This window comes from Tiliqua scincoides, chromosome 4, assembly GCF_035046505.1.
Source record: "Tiliqua scincoides isolate rTilSci1 chromosome 4, rTilSci1.hap2, whole genome shotgun sequence".
NCBI classification, from domain to species: domain Eukaryota; kingdom Metazoa; phylum Chordata; class Lepidosauria; order Squamata; family Scincidae; genus Tiliqua; species Tiliqua scincoides.
In genome coordinates, this window is record NC_089824.1 from 37,420,563 (window position 1) to 37,440,182 (window position 19,620).

At 43.2% G+C, this 19,620-nt stretch overlaps 1 protein-coding gene and 1 pseudogene across 1 annotated transcript in view; both read right to left on the reverse strand.

Annotated features, from left to right (window-relative positions):
* KCNB2 (potassium voltage-gated channel subfamily B member 2) overlaps nucleotides 1-19,620 on the reverse strand; it is a 188,097-nt gene that overhangs the window by 67,277 nt on the left and 101,200 nt on the right. The window lies entirely within an intron of this gene.
* On the reverse strand, nucleotides 14,638-14,751 carry LOC136650820 (5S ribosomal RNA; annotated as a pseudogene).

A 19,620-nucleotide genomic window follows, 5' to 3' on the forward strand; every position in this document is an offset into this window, starting at 1 on the left:
ACAGCATAGATCTCTGAGAGTGTTTGATTCCTCCAAATATCTCTGTTGCTCATCTTGATATATATATATATATATATATTTTTTTTTGGCTGAAGGAGATATGCTAAGCAATTACTAGAAAATACTAGTAGGGAAGCTGGTGGAGAGCTAGATTGGATTAATTCCAGAGGAACTCGAAAGAGGGGATGAAAGCCTTTTTAAAAGAAAGAAATCCTTCACACAAAGATGATCAGTCTCTTAGGAAACTATAGGCCAGTTGGTTTCCTTGGTGACTAGTCCAACATATACCCTCGACTGTGAAACAGCTGTCCATGTTATTACTGGGCATGTTGGCCAGATCTCTCAGTGTATGTCTTTGCCTGGAAACAAATGCGGAAATTAAAAATGCCGAACACTATTTTGGGACAGATAAATCTTATCCCTAGAAAATCTAATGCTCAAATCAAATGGTTTCTGCTAAAGATGCTCTCCCCCCCCCCCCCCACTGTAGCTTTTGTTGGGACAACTGAGACTTGAGGGCACAGTTGGTAGAACCGGAGATATACATTTGCAGCCTGAACCAGGCAAATGTGGAACTGCTTGGAATCTGGGTATCTGTAGGACTGTCTACTGCTGCATAAAAACTGGAAGTGCCATGTAAATGAAAACTTGGAATATAAGTATTGAGAAAATTAAAGTGGTATTAAGATAAATAAAAGGGTTATTCTTTAAAAAAGAAGTTATATAAAATAATTTATAGATGGTATTTATACCAAAATAGTAAAAGTGTACCCTGGGTCATCAAACAAATGTTGGATGAGTAAAGAATCGAGGGAATTTTTTATTATATGTGGTGGATAGGCGAAAAAATAAAGAAATTTTGGAAAAGGATACATAACATGTTATAAGAGATATTGAAGTGTGTATTACCATTGTAACTGGAGACATTCCTCTTAAATGTGACATTAGAAACTAAGAATTAGACAAGAAAATTTTTTATTTTAAATATTAGTTTAGTGGTAAGAAGACTGTATAAGTAAAAATTTGAAGCCTTTTTATGATTGGATAGATAAGTTTAGAGAAAAAATATTGATTGTTTAGTTAAACTATTAATCAGTAGATTAATAAATATGGTAATTTTTGTATTGATGAATAATTTCGTTTGAACCAATGTATGTTATAATTGATGGCCAATACCCTCATGTGTAACCTTTGTAGTCCCGCACCTAAGTCTATCCAATGTTCCTTACCTGTATCTGTAATAAATAAAGTATTGCAAAAAACAACAACAAAAAAACCCCCCAAAACTGGAAGTGCCTTTCTGACACCTCTGTGGTTCTTTCTGAGGCGTGCAAAGGCCACAGATTCCAGGACTCAGAAAGCCTTCCAGACATAACTAGAGAACACCTCTGGTCATGTCCAGGAGATCAGGTGAGGCTCTCTACCTCCAGTTTGCAACCCACGATGAGTCAAATCCATGGGTTTGGAACCCATGGATAAAGAAAGTCCATCTGAATACCCATTTGCCAGTACCTTTTTTAAGCAAAAGAAATGCTATTCACAGATTACACTGTATGCACATACAGTGTATATGGATTGTCAATCTGTACACTTGTACGGTTATTCACACATTATATTCAACATATTCATTTGTATGCACAACGGCTATCTTATATTTGAGGAATGCAGTAGCCATTTCACTTTTTTAAATGAACACATGTACAAAAAACTGTACACCCATAAAATGCAATGTGAGACTAGTCTGCCTTCAACATGTCATGCCTAGAGATGTTTGAAAATGGTGTTACTTTACTTTACTCAGAAGTAAGCCCATTGTGTTCAGTAAGACTTAGGGTGTAATCCTTTCTTACTCATAAAAAACATATAGTCATGCCTTCTCTACAGATGAACCTTCAAAAATTTCACAGCACTGTTTTAGCTTCAGAAAGCAATGGAAAACAGTGTTCTTAATACAAAGAAAAAGGTTTTATATCAATATCAATACAATATGTAGTTACCTGTCTTAATAAAAGCTACTCTTTGTCATTCTTTTTTATGGTCATTGAAACCAATTTAATTTACTGCAACATTGCTGCATCCGCACATTGCACAACTATCTTTTCTGCCTTGCATTTTAATTGTCAATCAGAATTATTATTTCATCTTCTTTTCAGTTCAGGAAACATCCAGAATTTGTTAATGTGCAAACACATAACTGTGGCATCAACTAGGTAATTCTACCATGGCAACATGAATAATATTTTTTCACAAAAATTTATAACAGCCTCTTGAAATTCAAGTGCTTTGAGCAAAGTGAGACAATTGTGAACCATTGTATAATGAGGGTGGCAAAAATACCATTACATTTAAGCTACCTTCTGGCAGGCCATACTATGGTCATATCAAGCTGCCTTACATATCAAGCTGTCATATCAAACTGCTTAGGATACTGTTGTAAGCCAGCTCACAGGCCCATCTTTATCAGGGCTGCCTATAGCACTGATTCTCAAACTCTCTGGGAGTTCAAGAACCAGGTAAGTCTTTGCAGGTGCGGGGTAGAAAGCAGAGGTGCGATCCCCAGGATTGCGCCACTGCAGGGTAAGGGGGGCTGTTTTTTTAACTGAAGCTACTGGCTGCAGGGCCCTCTGCAGCTTGTAGAATGTTAGAAAAACTATTGCAACCCACTTCCAGTTTAGTGATTACAACCAGGAAGTGCGTTGCATTTTTCTAACATTCTACAAGCCATGGAAAGCCCTGCAGAGGGCTCTGTGGGACTCCACATACTCCTGGACCCCGGCAGCAAGTAAGTACAGTTAAAAAACAGTCCCCCTTTCCCAGCAGCAGCATGAACCTGGGGGGTCATGTTGCTGCTTTCCCCCTGCCCCCATCCCTTAAAGGGAAAAGGGCAGGGGTTCTCAGGCTAGTGATTTGCAACCCATCAGTTTGAGAACCACTGGTCTTTGGTATACATAGGTTATACTTTACTATATTATAGACACTTCTGACCTAGATGGTCAATGGTGTGAGGCTACAATCCTATGCATTCTTTCCTGAGAGTAAGCATTGCTGCACACAGTGGGACTTGCTTCTGAAAAAAAACATGCATAGAATTGCATGATAAGGTAACTTATATGACCATAATATGTTCATTGCCTACAACACTGGGGACCAAACTGTGGGTTGTGAGCCAATTTCAGGTGGGTCCCCATTCATTTCAATATTTTATTTTTAATCTATTAGATGATATCATGGCATGTGACTGCATTGGGGAAATGTTAATCTGTACTTTTAACAGGCTACTATGTACTGTATTTTTCGCTCCATAAGACGCACCTGACCATAAGACGCACCTAGTTTTTAGAGGAGGAAAACTTACTTTTAAAGTAAGCCTGCGCAAATGAGGACCTTGCCCCCCCGGTGCGGACCTTGCCCCCTTTGTTCTCCGCCTGTCCTCCCCCTGTGGCACCTGTGCAAATGAGGACCTTGCCCCCGGTGCGGACCTTGCCCCCTTTGTTCTCCGCCTGCCCTCCCCCTGTGGCATCTGTGCAAATGAGGACCTTGTCCCCAGTATTCGCTCCATAAGACGCACACACTTCCCCCCCCATTTTTTGGGGGGGGAAAAAGTGTGTCTTATGGAGCGAAAAATATGGTATATTCTTTTAACAATGGACCATTCATGGCACACTAATGTGCTGTGGCCCACTGGTTGAAAATAGCTGCCCTAAAAGTTAGAAAAACTTTCTCTCTTCCAAGTATTTCCATACCATTCATTTCACCTATGTCTGTTCCGCGCTGCAACCTCCTGTATTTTGAGCCGATCTTCACAGAAACTCACTTCGGGCAGCTGCTTCCACTGCCCCTTGCCCCAGCAGGCTCTGTGATTTTTGGATAGAAGTGGCAGCCTGTGTGAGTTTCTATGGAGATAAGCTTGAAAGACAGGAGGCTGTGGTGCAGAATGGAAAGCGGCACACTTGGACAGATTTTTTGTCACACTAGATCTGGCCTGCATGCCACAGGCCACAGTTTGGAAGATCCTATACTCACCAATGAGCTACATTCCTGCAGTCTATTCTTTTAGCTGCTGATCTCTACTGCAACTTCATTAATGACATTATCAGTGTAGGAGCCACTGCAGTGTATTTCCCACCTTTACCACTCTGTAACATCAGGTGTCCTAGGTCATAATGGAAGCCCTACATGATACATGATTATCATGATAACATGATAATGTTACCACCAATTACTTCTGGGTTCTGAGCCATCAAAGTCACTCAGGCAACAAGAGGAGGAGGTGGGTGCAATGGGGTGAAGCAGGGAGATTGAAAAGCTGCTGAAGCAGGAGGAGGCATTGGGTGGTGTCTGTGGCAGGGCTTTTGAGAATCACCAAAAAGAGCCTTGTGGGCTGCATGTTGGACCATCCTGCACAAAGGAGTTAACCCTCTGTTTAATAGTTGTTCAGATCAACAAGGAGTGAAAGATAAGACCATAGTTAATACAGTCTTTACATTGCTCCTTTAGTATGTACCTTATCTGATTAACCTAAACCATATTGTGGCTTTTAGAAACACTAGACATCTGATAGATTTATTGAGCAGCAGCTTTAAGTGGTCCAAAAAAGATAAGATATTTTCATAGTACAAGAAAGCTGAATTTTATAGAATACACCCGCAGTACGATAGGAGAACTTTTCTCCCCTCAAATAGAATTTTAGTCAAAAATCAATACAAAGAATTCTATATGGTATTGATTTTGTTGGAATGCATTTCTTGCAATGCCCTTAAATCAACTCTTTCCAATATGGTTGTCGAAAATTGGAAGAGTGAAACAGTGTGGTATAATGGATACTAAAGTGGTGGATTTAGAACATGGAATCCTAGGCTTAATTTCTTGTTTAGCCATGACTTTCTCTGGGTGACCTTGGGCCTGTTATGTTTCAAAGTCAAATGTACTTTACAGGGTTGTTTTGAGAAAAATTAAGGCATATCCCCTTAGAGCAGGGGTGCCCAAACATTTTGGCAGGAGGGCCACATCATCTTTCTGACGCTGTGACGGGGGCCGAGAAAAAAAAGAATTAATTTACATTTCAAATTTGAATAAATTTACATAAATGAATATATTAGAGATGGAACTATATGAATGAATGAAGGTCTTGCAGCAGCTCAAGGCCTATAAAAGGCCTTGAACAAAGCAAGGCCAGCCTTTCCTTCTCTGCCACTGCTGCATCACAGACATGAAACAGCTAGTAGTGGAGGGAGCCCTTGTCCCACAGCTCAGGTGAGAGGTCAAACAGTCATCTTCACACTGAGAGCAGTTGTGTCAGGCCAACATGGGCTCCAGCAAGTCTCTGGAGGGCCTGAGGCTCATTGGAGACTGGGGGCTCCCTGTGGGCCAGATTGGGAGCCCGAGGGCCACAAGTGGCCTCTGGGCTGGGGTTTGAGAACCCCTGCCTTAGAGGAAGGGAAGTTATAAGTGTACTTTTGCATAGCAAGTTTGAAAATAAATAATAAATACATAAAATGCTACCTCTGTTACTACTGAATGTTTATTATGGCCCAATCCTATCAAACTGTTATACTGGAAGAACGTGCGTTCCACCCGCATAATGTGTTTTACGGTAGTTGCAAACATGATTATATGGGTATGGGCAGCCTAGCCACTGCCACATGTAATGAACAGCTGGGTCCACACTCTGATGGACTGGGAATACTGGCTGAAGCAGGTACAGTCGCACAGGAGGTAAAATGGGGTAGAGGAAGTGGGGGTCGGCAGAATAGAGAGGACATGAAGCAGGGAGGAAGGCAGATAGAGGTGGGAAGGGGCGGATTCAGTGCTAGCAGTGCCTGCCAAATCCTAACCCACTTCCTGGGCCCAATCCACCTGCATGGATCAAATTGGAGTTGCACCACCTATAGTCCTGGCGCAGGTCCAAATTGACCCATGGTGGTTGCTGGGTCTTACCCTGAGGCAAGGGTACTGTTCCCTTTCCCTGAGGAGGCCTCCAGAGGCCATAACTTCCACCATGGGATATAGCAGTAGCTGTGTTGGTGCCGCTGCATCACCATGCTTAGAGTTAGGATTGAGCTGCCTGAGTCCCAGGTTTTGCACAGAACAGAATGCTTTTATTTGCAGTCCTGCACCCCACCACATGGATGCCATAGGAGATTGGTGCACGTGTAAAGTACACTTTGGAGAGCCCACTAGTTAAAGGGGAATTTTCATTTAGTCCCAGCTACTATTCCTGTAGGATACCCCATCACTGACAGAAACTGACAGAAAGCTGGATTACAGCTTTTAAAAAATTAAGGCCCGTTACTAACAGCAAAAGAGGTGCATGGGTGGGAAGTGCAGAATTGTCCGCTCACAGTTTACTTCTCCTTGAAGGTATCCCCCAATTTTTCTGAGAGTAAAATCAGTGAACATAATCTCTCACCTAGAGCATGTTTTTTATTCATTCCATGCTTGTCAACACCAGCAAAAAATATCTGTTTATTCTGTGTTTTCTAATTATGGATTTTCAGATCAGGGTTACTAATTTACTCTGTAGTTATTTGCTCAGATTTGCTGGGATTTCTGTAGTAGAATAAATAATACAAATTATAATTAGCTTTAATTCCATTTTCAGTGTAGTTGGTCGGCAACAATGATTGTGAAATGAAATGAAATGCAATTACTTTTATTATTGAACTAAGCATATTAGATGAATACAAATACTAGTAATCCCATGCAGTTTCCCTTTCTTTCTCCAGCCCAAATTATATCATACACTTTTGACAGCCCAATTCTGTTGGGCTGTACTGCTGCCAAAACTGGTGTTCCAGCAGCGGTACCTACCTTACGGCAGTTGCAAAAGGTGATTTCATAGTGCAATAAGTCACCCGCTTCAGGAACTCTTGTGGAAAGGCTGGAGTGGCCCTCACGTGCCAGTGGGTTAAGGAAGGTCTGCCAACTCAGGTAAGTCGGAGGGGGCAGAATAAGGTGGTGGAGAGGGCTGAACATGGTAAAATGGGGGAAGGGCTAGGGCAGTGGTTCTCAAACTGGGGTGTCGCAACGCCCCAGCCAGAGAGCCCTGCCCTCTTAAAGAGTGGGGAGGGGGGAAGGCAGGGACACAATTGCCAGGATTGCATCATTTTTGAGGGGTACAGGGGCTTGCTGAGACTTACCACAGCCTGTAGCAGCCTCCTAGGGGTACAGGGAGCCCCCGCGCCAGCCTCTGCAGGGCTCCCCAACATGCAGAGACAGACAAAACAACTATTGTGACTCACTTGCGGTTACACGAGAGAGCAGCTATCCCTTCTAATAGCAGTTGGCACACCCCCTTTGTCTCCTTGGAGTTGTGCCAGCTAAAGAGCAGTCGCAGGTCCAAGGAGGCCCATAGGGGACCGTGGTGTGGAGGAGTAAGATAAGCAGAACTTTGCATTAGTTCCCTCTCCTGTTGTGTCATGGTGTTCTCTTATCCAGGGGTAAGTCTCCAGTGCTGGAACAGGTCTACTTGGACCTGTACCAGTGATTTGGCCTGTCCAAGTGAACCTGGGAAGGCATATCGATTCCTGGAAGGGGAATAGGATATCAGTGGCACCACTGCCACTGACACCACTCTCTTCCAGGCCTCATTCTTCTCTCTGTCCCACCCTGTTCTTTCCTGCCTCCCTCCCCCCCCCCGTGCCAACTTACTGGCGCCAGGGGACATGAAAAATCTGCAGGAATGAAGCCGCAGCTGCTTGCTGCTGGAAGCTGTGGCCTGGTGCTTGTTATAGTGTGTCACCTTTTGCAATAGCCATAAAGGCTGCTGCAGCACTAATTCCAGCAGCCTGTATAGGGTTGGGCCTGTATAGCAGCCTGTATAGGATTGGGCCATTAGTTAGGATAGTGTTTCTCAAACTGTGGGTCAGGACCCACTACGTGGATCACGAGCCAATTTCAGGCGGGTCCCCATTCATTTCAATATTTTATTTTTAATATATTAGACTTGATGCTACCATGGTATGTGACTGCATTTGGGGAAATGTTACAGACCTGTACTTTTAACAAGCTACTATGTGTATTCTTTTAACAATGGACCATTCATGGCACACCAATGTGCTGTGGCACAATGGTTGAAAATAGCTGCCCTAAAAGTTAGAAAAACTTTCTCTCTTCCAAGTATTTCCACACAATTCATTTCACCTATGTCTTTTTTCAGGTTGGAGTGGGGGAGGGATTGGCCTCCTGGTTGGGTTTTTCTTAGACTCCGTTTGGGTCTTTCACTGTGCTCAGCTTTGAAAAGGGTTAACATATGCAGATGGACTAGGCTGTTTTCTCTGTCTCTGAAAGAGGTGCCAGCCAACCTGTCTCTCCTTGTACATCTCCAACCTTCTTTCTCACTTCACACAAGGCACAACCTAGCTCTTTAGAAGGGTGCTAGCAGATATGTTTTGGCACGGAAATGTAGTAACAGATTTTAGAATGAGGGGCCCATTTGTGGATTCATAAATGATAAGTCTTATCTCTCTTTCTTGGTTTCATTTTCAGCTTTCACCTGCCCTTCCCCCCCCCTCTGGATACACTAAGCATTCAATTCATTTAAAGCTATTTGTTTATTCTTGCTTAGTTTTTTGAGCATCTTAAGCTGCCTAGCCTCAAGGAGTTCTTCTGAAGTCCCATGGAGATAGAGTGCATGGCAGTCTAGCATGCTTCTGGGTAATTAAAAAATAAGGGACTACTTTATAGTTTCAAACTCCTATAGTGCTCCCAGAGCAGAGAGTCTTCTCTTACATTTTTTAATTCATAGGTATGGGTCTGTCTTTGGTATGTTTGAGTTCTAGGTTTGAGGAACCTAGAACTGTAGCTCCACTCCATGTTTTGCACAGTGTTTCCATTTCTGATGGAAGCTATTCCTGAACCTTAATTTCAGGATTGCTTACTATAGCCATATTGATGCTAATTTTTGGAGACACCAAGTCAGTCCTTGATACTTGGTGACACTGGTTTTGTACATAGCTCCAACAAGCTAAAATAAGTCCCACCCAGGTCTTACAAAACATAGAGACTAGAAATAGAGGCCTAGTCTGGCAACAATAAGATTAGGCTGTTAACTACATAGTGTGCAACCGACTATGACACAACAGAAGTAATAGGTTTACTTATTACTTCTTTGTTTCTTCTGGGGTCTCTAACAAATACTCTCAGATCCAACCACATTTTCCATGCGTGAGCAGAACGTATTTCCCTCCATATGGACGGAATGCTGATTTCCCCTTTGGGATGCTGCTCTTCTTTCCCCTCAAAAACCGTCATGGAGAGTTCCCCAAACTTTGGGAAGGACTTCTGAAGATGCCCCAGGGGTCTGATGAAAGGAGTGGGAATGGTGCAAAAGTCCTTGGGCCGTGGATCTGAAGCATTTTCTTGCTTCTCTGGATACAAGCCGGCAGGTAGTCAATATTTTACCAACCCAAATCCAAACTTTGGGTAGGTTCAGAAGATCATTCAAGACCAATATGCCACACTCTGTGTTCACAGAATTACTGTTATATTTGGCATGCCCTGCTAGAACTTTATGAAATGGTAGATCAAGGACACTGTCAAAGATCTAAGGAAGTCAGAGGACAATGTACCACTATAAAAAGATAGGAAGATGTTGTTTTAGAAGCATTTATGCAGTGATGGGATATCAAATTATATGTGACCTTACACTCAAATGACAGATACTTGAAAGTGGTTGTGGCAAATCTTCTAATTGCAGCTAAGTTTATTGTAGCAGGAATGTAGAAAATCTCCATCTTTACCAAAAGTGACCAGTTTGCTGGATAAAGTTTGAGCAAAGGCCAGAAATAAAAATACTGATCAATATGGTGTGCTTAAGGGAAGGAGTTATAACTGAGTAACACGCAGATAAATTGGGAATCTTCTTATAAAGTGTCAGTTTAAAATAGAAGATGGTGCACTAGTTATTTTAACAGATGCTTTCCCGAATGCTAGCATGATGCTCCTTATATCTTTATTCTGGTGGTGCTACACCAATGCTGCACCGCTGCTAGTACAAGGGCCAAATGCCAAGCTTGTCCTGGCAAAGAAGTGCAGGCACAGCCCTTCCCAGTAACATCCCCAGCATCCATGGAAACACCGACACAACCTGTTATCCACCAAGCAGCATCCTGATGGCAGCACACCATTGCCATGACACCGACATGTCCTCACCCTGGCATCGGCACACCATCCATGTGACATCTGTATACCATCACTGTGCAGTCAGTGTGTCATTCATGTGATACCCATGTGTCATCGGTGTGATGACAAGGAGCCAATCACTGCATCCAATCAGTTCCAACACTGGCAGCTAGAGAAGTGCTGCTTGGGCGAACTGAGCAGTGGGCAGGTTCAGGGTCAGCGAGTGGCCATTGTTGAGAGGACACCCCTTCTGCTAGCCCCTAGGAATGAACAATGAGATGCCTTAAGAATGCCACACACACACACACACACACACACCTCACATGACACGATGATATAACCCCACTCTCACCTCCTACAGGAATTATAGTGGCATGGTAGTAAAGGGGCAAAAGCAAAGAACCTGTACCTAAGGTTCAAGTTCTTTCATTCCACACATAAAAACACATACATTGAAGGAACATCTATTGAGCAGAGCACAGGTAGATAGATAACTGCCCAGAAGAGGGCAGCCATGTGAAACGCACAAGGTTCTCCATGGTAAGGGTTTGAGTCCCCATGGGGGCACCTGCCAGCTGGAAGGATTTATCAGGGAAGGGACAGGGATGAGTCACAAGAGGAGCCTCAACAGCACTCAGGCAAAACAATATGCTGGTGGCTCACTGCACAAAGGCAGAGGCTGGGAGGCAGGCAAGTCAGGTTCAAGCCCAATCAAGAGACTTACCAGCAAACAACTCACTTTAAGCACAACTGGCCAGAAACACCTCCAGTAGGGACAAAAGAAGAGAGGGAAGCTGGCTTAGCACCCACACCAGCAACTCCATGAAGCTGTTTGCTAATCACCCAGCCACAGCAGGAGACAGGCAAAGAGCACCCCATCTGCAATTTAACATCTTGCATCATTGCAAACAAGCACATCTGATTGGGAGGCTGTAGCTCATGGACCTATCAAAGCAAGAACCAATCATGTGGCACAGGGTGCCTACTACAGTGTCCTGTCCAGCTAGCCACACAACCCCCCCACTCACATCCCATGCCCTTTGCTGCATTGCTGGCACCTGCTGGCATGGCTGTCAGTATGCTGCCCTTCCTGTTCTGCTGACACTGTCCACCATGTATCAAGGCAGTAGAGGACAGGGGGCTCATGGTCACTGAGGAGCCTCCCCCCTCAGAGTCCAATAATTCAAGAAGTGAGGATGCTGCAGACACTGAGGGTTTTCTACCCTGCAGACTCCCAGTGCCATCATCCTGAGGCCAGCAAATGTAAGGAAACGCTAAAGTGGGTTGAAGGGATCCCTAGCTGCTAAAAAAGAGATGACAAGAGTAATCTAGCCCAGGGGTGTCCAAACATTTTGGCAGGAGGGCCACATCATCTCTCTGTTGGGGGCTGGGAATAAGAAAGAATTAATTTACAATTCAAATTTGAATAAATTTACATATATTTACATAAATGAATATATTAGAGGTGGAACTTATGTGAATGAATGAAGGTCTTGCAATAGCTCAAGGCCTATAAAAGTCCTTTCACAAAGCAAGACCAGCCTTTCCTTCACTGCTGCTGCTGCATCACAGACGTGAAACAGCAAACAGTGGAGGGATCCCTCATTCACAGTTCATGCAAGAAGTCAAACTGTCGCCCTTACACTGAGAATAGTTGCATTGGGCCAGCAAGGGCTCCAGTAAGTCTCTGGAGGGCCAGAGGCTCGTTGGAAACTGGGGGCTACTCGCGGGCCAGATTGAGAGCCCTCAAGGGCAGCAAGCGGCCCCTGGGCCTGGGTTTGGGCAACCCTGATCTAGCCAAAGGTTTTACTGAACAGTATCGAAAACAGAGGAGCATCTGAGAGAAACACACAGGTAGAATTGCCAGCCATTTCCTCCTAGCAGGGCTGTTGTGCCTTTGCAAGTTATGCAACAGCCAAATAACAAGTGCCAATAAGTTCTGGCTGCACCAGTTGGTTCACTGTCTGAAATAGTTGTAATGTAGGCTCCCTACTAACTGTGAAGAACAAATCAAGAATGAGCCTTCAAAATGCAGTTTTCTCCCTGAACTCTTCACTTCCCAGGGCAATTCCCTTCCTCTTAACTGCAGTTAAGTGCTTTTGGTTGTTTATGTTATCTTTTTTTAGGCTAACCAGGGTTTTGCTTAGCTTAGGATCTGAAACCATGGTTTGAATTGTTAAGGTCCTAGGTTAAGGAAAACCCTGATTAGACTTAATTGTGGGTAATGTTGTTTCCAGCAAACTGCTTAGCTGCCCAGTGTTGGCACTTGATGGGTGGGTGGGTAGTTATATTTGGAAACAGAAATGAATAATATGAAATAATGAAGTTATAGCTCACTGAATATATAACAAAGCAACGTAGCTGTGTCTTTTGTAGACATTTATCATTTACGGATCAGTGCAACCTGTGTATACTTTTCCTGGGTCTCTTTGATTTGGCTCCCTCTGATGATGCTGTGTTTTTGTGTCTTGTTTCACTGTGTCTGACCCAGACTTGGCCAACGAAAAGAGAAACTGAACAATGCTGTTGATGTGCAAATAAGAGCTTTGACAGGGACAGCTCCAAATCTTTTAAAAAGGAAACACTGCATGTTACATTTTGATTATTCCTTTCCTCTGAACATTTTCCAGTTTGTTCATGAACCATAAAATGAAAACCAGCCCAAATGAATTATTTTTATGGGGAACACTGTGGGCTTAGGGCAGAATCCACTTGGAAGTTAATCTGGACAAGCTCCATTGGAGTTTCGCAAGAGCATTACCATACTTGCTACAATCAACTGGGGGGGAGGGAACCTGCAGCTTTGACAGATGTCACACTCACATGTAATGTTTTAATCTCCCAATGTTTTGCTTATGGTAATGTCAGTGTTACTTGTTCAGTTCCATAGCATTGTAGGAGCAGGACCACTGATATTTTAACTGTGTGCAGATGGTGCAGTAGTTTGCTAGCAGCTGCTGAATGTCAGGATGGTGTAGTGGTTCTGATGTTGGACTTAGACCTGGAAGATCCAGATTCAGATTCCTGCTCTGCTATGAAGCTTGGGTAAGTCACTATCTCTCAGGCTAACCTATCTCACAGGGTTGCTGTGAGGACAAAAGAAGGGAAGGAACTACTGCAGAGACTTGCACATAAGTCGACACCACAGATAAGTCGAGGACAGGTTTTGAGCCAACAAACATGGAATTTTCTATGACTCTCGGATAAGTTGGGGGTTAAACTTAGGGGGGGGGTGTCTGACTATAGTTTTGTCTGATTTTACCTGAGGCCAGATCCTGAAAAATAACCCACCACTAATTGTTACCTAAGAACTGTAGTCTCTAATTTATTAAAAACATAGTAAAAGATCATAAGATACATTTTTATTCTTTTTAAATTCTGGTCTTCATCACCTTTTTGTAAGCACTATCAGAGTAAGTGCACTGTAAACAACATACCAGTAAAACAGTGGTTCCCAACCTGGTATTCATGTACTCCCAGGGACACTCAACAGGACCTTTAGGGGTACTTGAAAAAGAATGGAATAATGGTAGAAAAAGGCGGGTCATGCTCCAGAATGGCTTGCAAGACATGAATGCCTTGCAAGGACCAGCAAGGCAGGAAGGGAGGTAGCTAGTTGGCTGTGAAAGTCCCACCAATAGCTAGTTTTTGGTCATCAATTCATGTATGAACCAGTGATTGAAAATCAGCACAGTAAAAAAGTTGAAACATAATATGGAAAGTGATCAATCACCCAGAATTTCTCAGCACACTTCTGGTGCAAAACAGTGCAAAGGCAGAGTCTTCTGTTCTTCAAACAGATAAAAAGAGAAAACACTGTGATAAATACATGAAGTCTGAGAGGAGATGAGAGCTTGTATTATTAATTACAAACATTTTGCCAATATGAAGGGTACAATTTATGGAAATGGGCTGCCAAGGGATATGCAAGTGAAAAAGGTTGGGAACCACTGCAGGAGAATCATGAATCAAATCCATCTTTTAGGTGTCTGGTGTGTTAAGCCAGAAGCTCTATGTACAACATACAACCCAAAACACATAACTGCGAGTTTGCATTTCAATTCACAGCAGAGAGATGGAGCTGCATATATTTGCAACTCTTTTTACTGAGAGGTAGACCCACTGCTTTCCATGGGTGTTATTCTTAAGTAAGGGTGCATTAAATTGTAGCCTGCTTCAGATGGAAAGGAGGATTTCCATCCTGGTGTTTCAAAAAACAGACCTGCTTTGCAAGCATTTGCAAAGCAGAACCAGGCTGCAAAAGAAGGAAGGAGAATAAAATGTTAACAAATTGCTTCTAAGGAGCTGTGCCTGCCTGCTGCTTGAGAAACTTGGCGCCTGTCTGCGCTTGAGAAACGAAACTGTTCAGAGTTGAAAGGCTTTGCCCTCTGATTGACCCAGAGATAAGGCGAAGTGATAATTTGAGCTTGATTACTTGGCAAAAATTTCACGTACTATAGGTGAGTATCTACGGCATTTGGTTGGCAACCTTCAGTCTCGAAAGACTATGGTATAAGCCTACAGCACCCGGTATTCCCAAGCGGTCTCCCATCCAAGTACTAACCAGGCCTGACCCTGCTTAGCTTCCAAGATCAGATGAGATTGGGCATGTGCAGGGTAACAGTTTACACTATCCTGAACTCCTTGGAGGAAGGGTGGTATAAAAATGTGAAAAATAAATAAAAATAAATTGGTGACAAAGGGAATTTCTGTCTGTACCTTTACACACCAGAAATGGCAAAGGACATCTCACTGAATAGTCACACCTGTTGACGGTAGCAGCATGCACCAATATGACTACCCAGGTGATGACTGCATGATGCTGGCTGTGCCACCTCCTGGTGTCTAGGGGTATGGGCAGAAATTCCTATTTGATTGCCATATAGTGGCCACTGGTGATATTGTCTAGTGAACCACTTTACCAGCAATCACTGGTTAAAATGTAAGTGGCCTTGTGCAGACAGTGCTACAGAAAGGCATCAGTAACATAACCAAATGTCAGATGTACGACCACATTGTGAAGCAATTCCATCTGCAAGAGAAGGGTTCTATGAGCTGCCCATAGAATAATTATTGTAAAAACTCATTTGTACTCTACTATGGAGCTTTGTCAGTCACCTTGGGCATTTGTGTTGGCATGGGAAAGGCAGGATGTAAATTTCTCAAATAAGTAAATAACACAGATACTATCACAAGCACAACATCAGAGATTAAAATGCTATATGCTAGCGCAACCTCTGTCAATGTTGCAGTGGCTTTTCCCTCTAACCTACTGTAGTCGACTGCAGTCCAGCTTCTTTGTCAGAAATATATTGGCCATTCATATGATTGTGATCTTTTATTTGCAATAAATTGTGCCTGTTTCCTTCTGAATGGGGTTTTTACAGCATGCCTGTTGTATTTTTATAGAACATATGTGAGCGAAGTTATAAAACCAAATGTTTTCTATTGAGTACTTGTCACTAAGAGGTACAACAGAGCACAGACAGACAGACAGGCAAACAGAAAGAAAGAGGGAAGGGGGATTGTATTGGCAAAAACATACTTGTCTTTTTTTACAGTTGCATTTAATTAGCACTGATTAAACAAGCAGACTTGTAAGGTGAGAGAGCGTCACCACACATCCACATTTTGTAAAGGTGTCAACGATACTGGGTGAAATGAACAATTTTTGAACACACACACACACACACACACACACACAGAGGGAGAGAGAGGGAGAGAGTACATTAAGACATTGCTTGATACCAGTGTTCAAATATCATTTATCATAAGATAGACTTTTGCTATAGAATGCAAAGTGCCCACTTCTCTTCTACATCTGAATATGTACCTAGATTCAACCAGAGTCAAAATATAACATATATGACAAACTTTATTTTCATAATCAGATACTATGACATTTAATTCTCAAGAGAACCATGAGTGGAATGCTGTAATGAAACTTTGTCACTCCCCCCTCCCCACACACACTCCAATCCCCCAGTGTCCCCAAAAGCTGATCTTGACAGTTGGGAGATCTTAGATATAATATAAGATGTATGTGGGGATGATGGGGGGGAGGGTGGAATCTGCAAATTGTGCTGCCCCCATGCATAAGCAGAAGTGCCTTTTTGCTCACAGAAGGTACTTCAGTGGCACTGTCCATTTACACACCAAAGCAAAAAGTAAAGTGTCCAATCCAGCAGTCCAAACAAATGATGGGCAGCCCAATCCTGAGCTGCCCACAGCGCCCTGCCTCCTGCCCGCCCCCTGGCATGCCTCCCCCCTGCCCGGAACACCTCCCCTATGCCCCTGGCCACATCCCTGCCTCCCGTTCCACAGCCTGGCGGTCCAGGAGACTGCCGAGCTGCGGAACCCGGGCGACCAGTGCTGGGCTAGCTCCAGCGGGAGCCCAGTGGTGAGCCCCGCAAACGTGCCTTATGGCATGTTTGCGACTGTGGTCTGTGGCACGGAGCCGTGCAGCATACCACCGAATTGGGCTCCAAATGACCCAGGATGAGCTTTCACCCCAAGTTAGCTTAATGTCTGCGTCAGCCTGCTAACCAGTAAGTGTGCCACTTTTGAAGCACAAATCCAAGTTTGAGCATCTTTGGTACAGCCCTAGAATATGGCTGCATTAAAGTTGCAGGCCTGGTTGTCCAAAATTATATGACTCAAGAAGTAATACAGTTGTAAGTGATCATAGAATAAATAATATTCTTTTAAAAATTAAAAAAAAAAATGCTTATTATCACAAAATGAGCATGATATACAACCACATACACACATTTGCACTGTTTTTACTTTCATGCTGTAACCCAGGTTGCTGATCCTCCAGTGTTGACCTGGAGTTCCTTGGAATCAGTATACATCTTCAGGTGACAACTGAAAATGACTTGGGGATTTTAACAAGGACTTGTTGCCTTGGGGCGCAATCCTAACCCACTTTCCAGCACGGACATAAGGTCTTCGAGGTCTCCAAGGTCTCAATGCAACTCCGAGGTAAAGGAACAAACATTGCCTGACCTTGAGAAGGTCTCCATGACTGCCCCCCAACTGCAGGATGCAGCACATGCCCACCGGCACAGGTATGCCTTTGCTGGAAAGTTGGTTAGGATTGCACTCTTAATGACATTATTTCATGCTCGGGGCAAAAAAATCTCCAGAAATAGCTTCAGTCAGAGTTGGCGATACGAGTGGATACTAAATCCACTAGCTATATGAGTGGCTACTAAAGAAATACGAGCAAACATGCAGCTTTGCTTAATGCCAAGATAGAGGTACACAAACCTTGTTATTAAAATGGCCTCAAGATGTATAGTGACTATAATTTGGACCATGAATCACAGAACGTCACAGGAGCTTAGTAATCAAAGACAAAAGCCCTGCTGCCCATTATGAACCTATGAATTGACTTCAGATAAACACAGCTTGTCCTTCAGTTTACAGATACTAATCAACTTCTATCCAGTTGTCTTGTTTGTTCACGGGCATTAAAAATGCACTTTGTACAGTAGAAAGCATCTCATTCATTGCAGAAGGGAATGTTACCTTGACATTCCCTGCTGCCTGACACCGAGGAAGAGAAGTCACTGCCTTGCTTTTAGCATTTAACCTTTATGTTCAAGCACTGCAGCCACCTTAGAAAGAGAGGAAAACTTTGCACTCTCTTGATGCAGTCTGAAGGGAGGATATTCCCAGAGCACATCACAAAGCCTTTGTCTATCTCCCCTTCAAACAGATCCTGTTCACTCTGAGCTTTGTGTGTCTAAGGCATCTTTGAGCAAACAGTACAGGCTGTCTCTGCTCCTGCATTTCTCCAGCCTCGATTCTGTGCCAGTGCTGCCTATCTGTGCAATATTTGTTCATTTCTTTTAATAATGGCATATCAGGTAATGCACTTAATTTACCTACTGAGCCTGAAACTGCAGGATGGAAAGAATATCTATGGATATGGCTCTGTAGGGTAGCAACAGTCGCTTTGGGCTACAACCACTAAAAATAACTTGCTCTATGCAGCAACTCAGGTATAAAAGATTCAGGCCATTCACAATAACAGCAATTAAAAGCATCTAATGGGATGGAAATTCTCCTTCCTTCATGCTGCCAGCTTCATTTTGTTTGACAAAGGCTCTGTAGTCATTCTTTAAAACACACAATGCACATCGGTTTTTAGATTTGTTTGGGTCCTAACCAGCTGAATGCTTTTTTAAAAAGTGATTTTATGGCTAAGCCATTTTAGAATTTGAGTTTATATTTCTATCAAAACAACTTCAGACCAACGACCAGGCATTGAGTTGTATTTTGTAAGCCTCACTTGCAAGCTATAAACATTATGTGTATCTTTCTGTAACCTTTGCTTTAATGGCAACTCTGGACTTTGGACTGGGTATGCCAATGGGAAATTAGGAAAGAATACTTGTGAGCAAATGTGCCAATAACACAGGCCTACAAAATTGAGGGTCAGAAAAGTTTTCCCCAAACTTTATGGTGGTTTGATATGAATTTGGGGTGCCGATTCTGAAAATGGCATCTGTTTTGCCCTATCACCTCTAGTTTTGGAGATATAGCCTCATTAGTGAATGGTTCAAGCAGCTTCCTCATGAGGAAGCCTTGGTGTAGGCTTCCTCATGAGGAAGCTGCTTGAATCATTCACTAAAGAGGCTATGCCGTGTCTCCAAAACTAGACGTGATAAGGCAAAATGGATGCCATTTTTGGAATTGGCACCCCAATATACCCAGGAATTGGTGTAACATTTAAGGAAGCAAAATGTGTGTTGGCCTGTGTAATAAGAGAGAACCTGTTGTTCCTGAGTTCAGTCATTGACACTGACGGAGCCACCACCATCAAGATCAGTGCACCCTCCCTAGTTTTGCAGTCCAATTGGGTATGATTTTCTATAGGGCAGTCTAGATGAATTAGTGTGCTGCCACCCTGGCGAGGAACTATTTAGTGTGGATGTATACTCTCAGAAATTAATCAAATAGTGAGAATGCCACTGTGTCACTCATAACTAGTGCTGCCACAGACACTAGCTAAGAGGCACTCATAACACTCACACAACTTCACTGCTACGGCATAGGCAGAGGGGAAAGTCATTTTTGTCAACATATATTGCTATTTTTGTATTGTTGAAAGTTAAGTTGCACTGAAGCAGATGCACTAGGTATGGATTCTTTGTAACAATTAACATCTAAGCATTTAATGCACAATAACATGATTGTCTACAAAAACTTAGCAATTTCAGAGGTTCCCCCCCCCCCCCACGATCTGTTCAGTTTTCTGACTATAGCTTCATTTTAGCATTTAATTTCAGGGAGGATCCAATCGGTGAATTATTCATTCAAAAATATACATGTGGATATAATACTGCCAAGATGTTTACAGGCGAGATGGACAAAAGCAAGAGACGGGCAGCCCTATCCTGAGCTGCCCATTGCACCAGGACTGCTGTGGCGCCAAAACAGCTACTGCAGCATCCTGTGCGTAACAGGGTAGCTGCCGGCAGCTCCTCA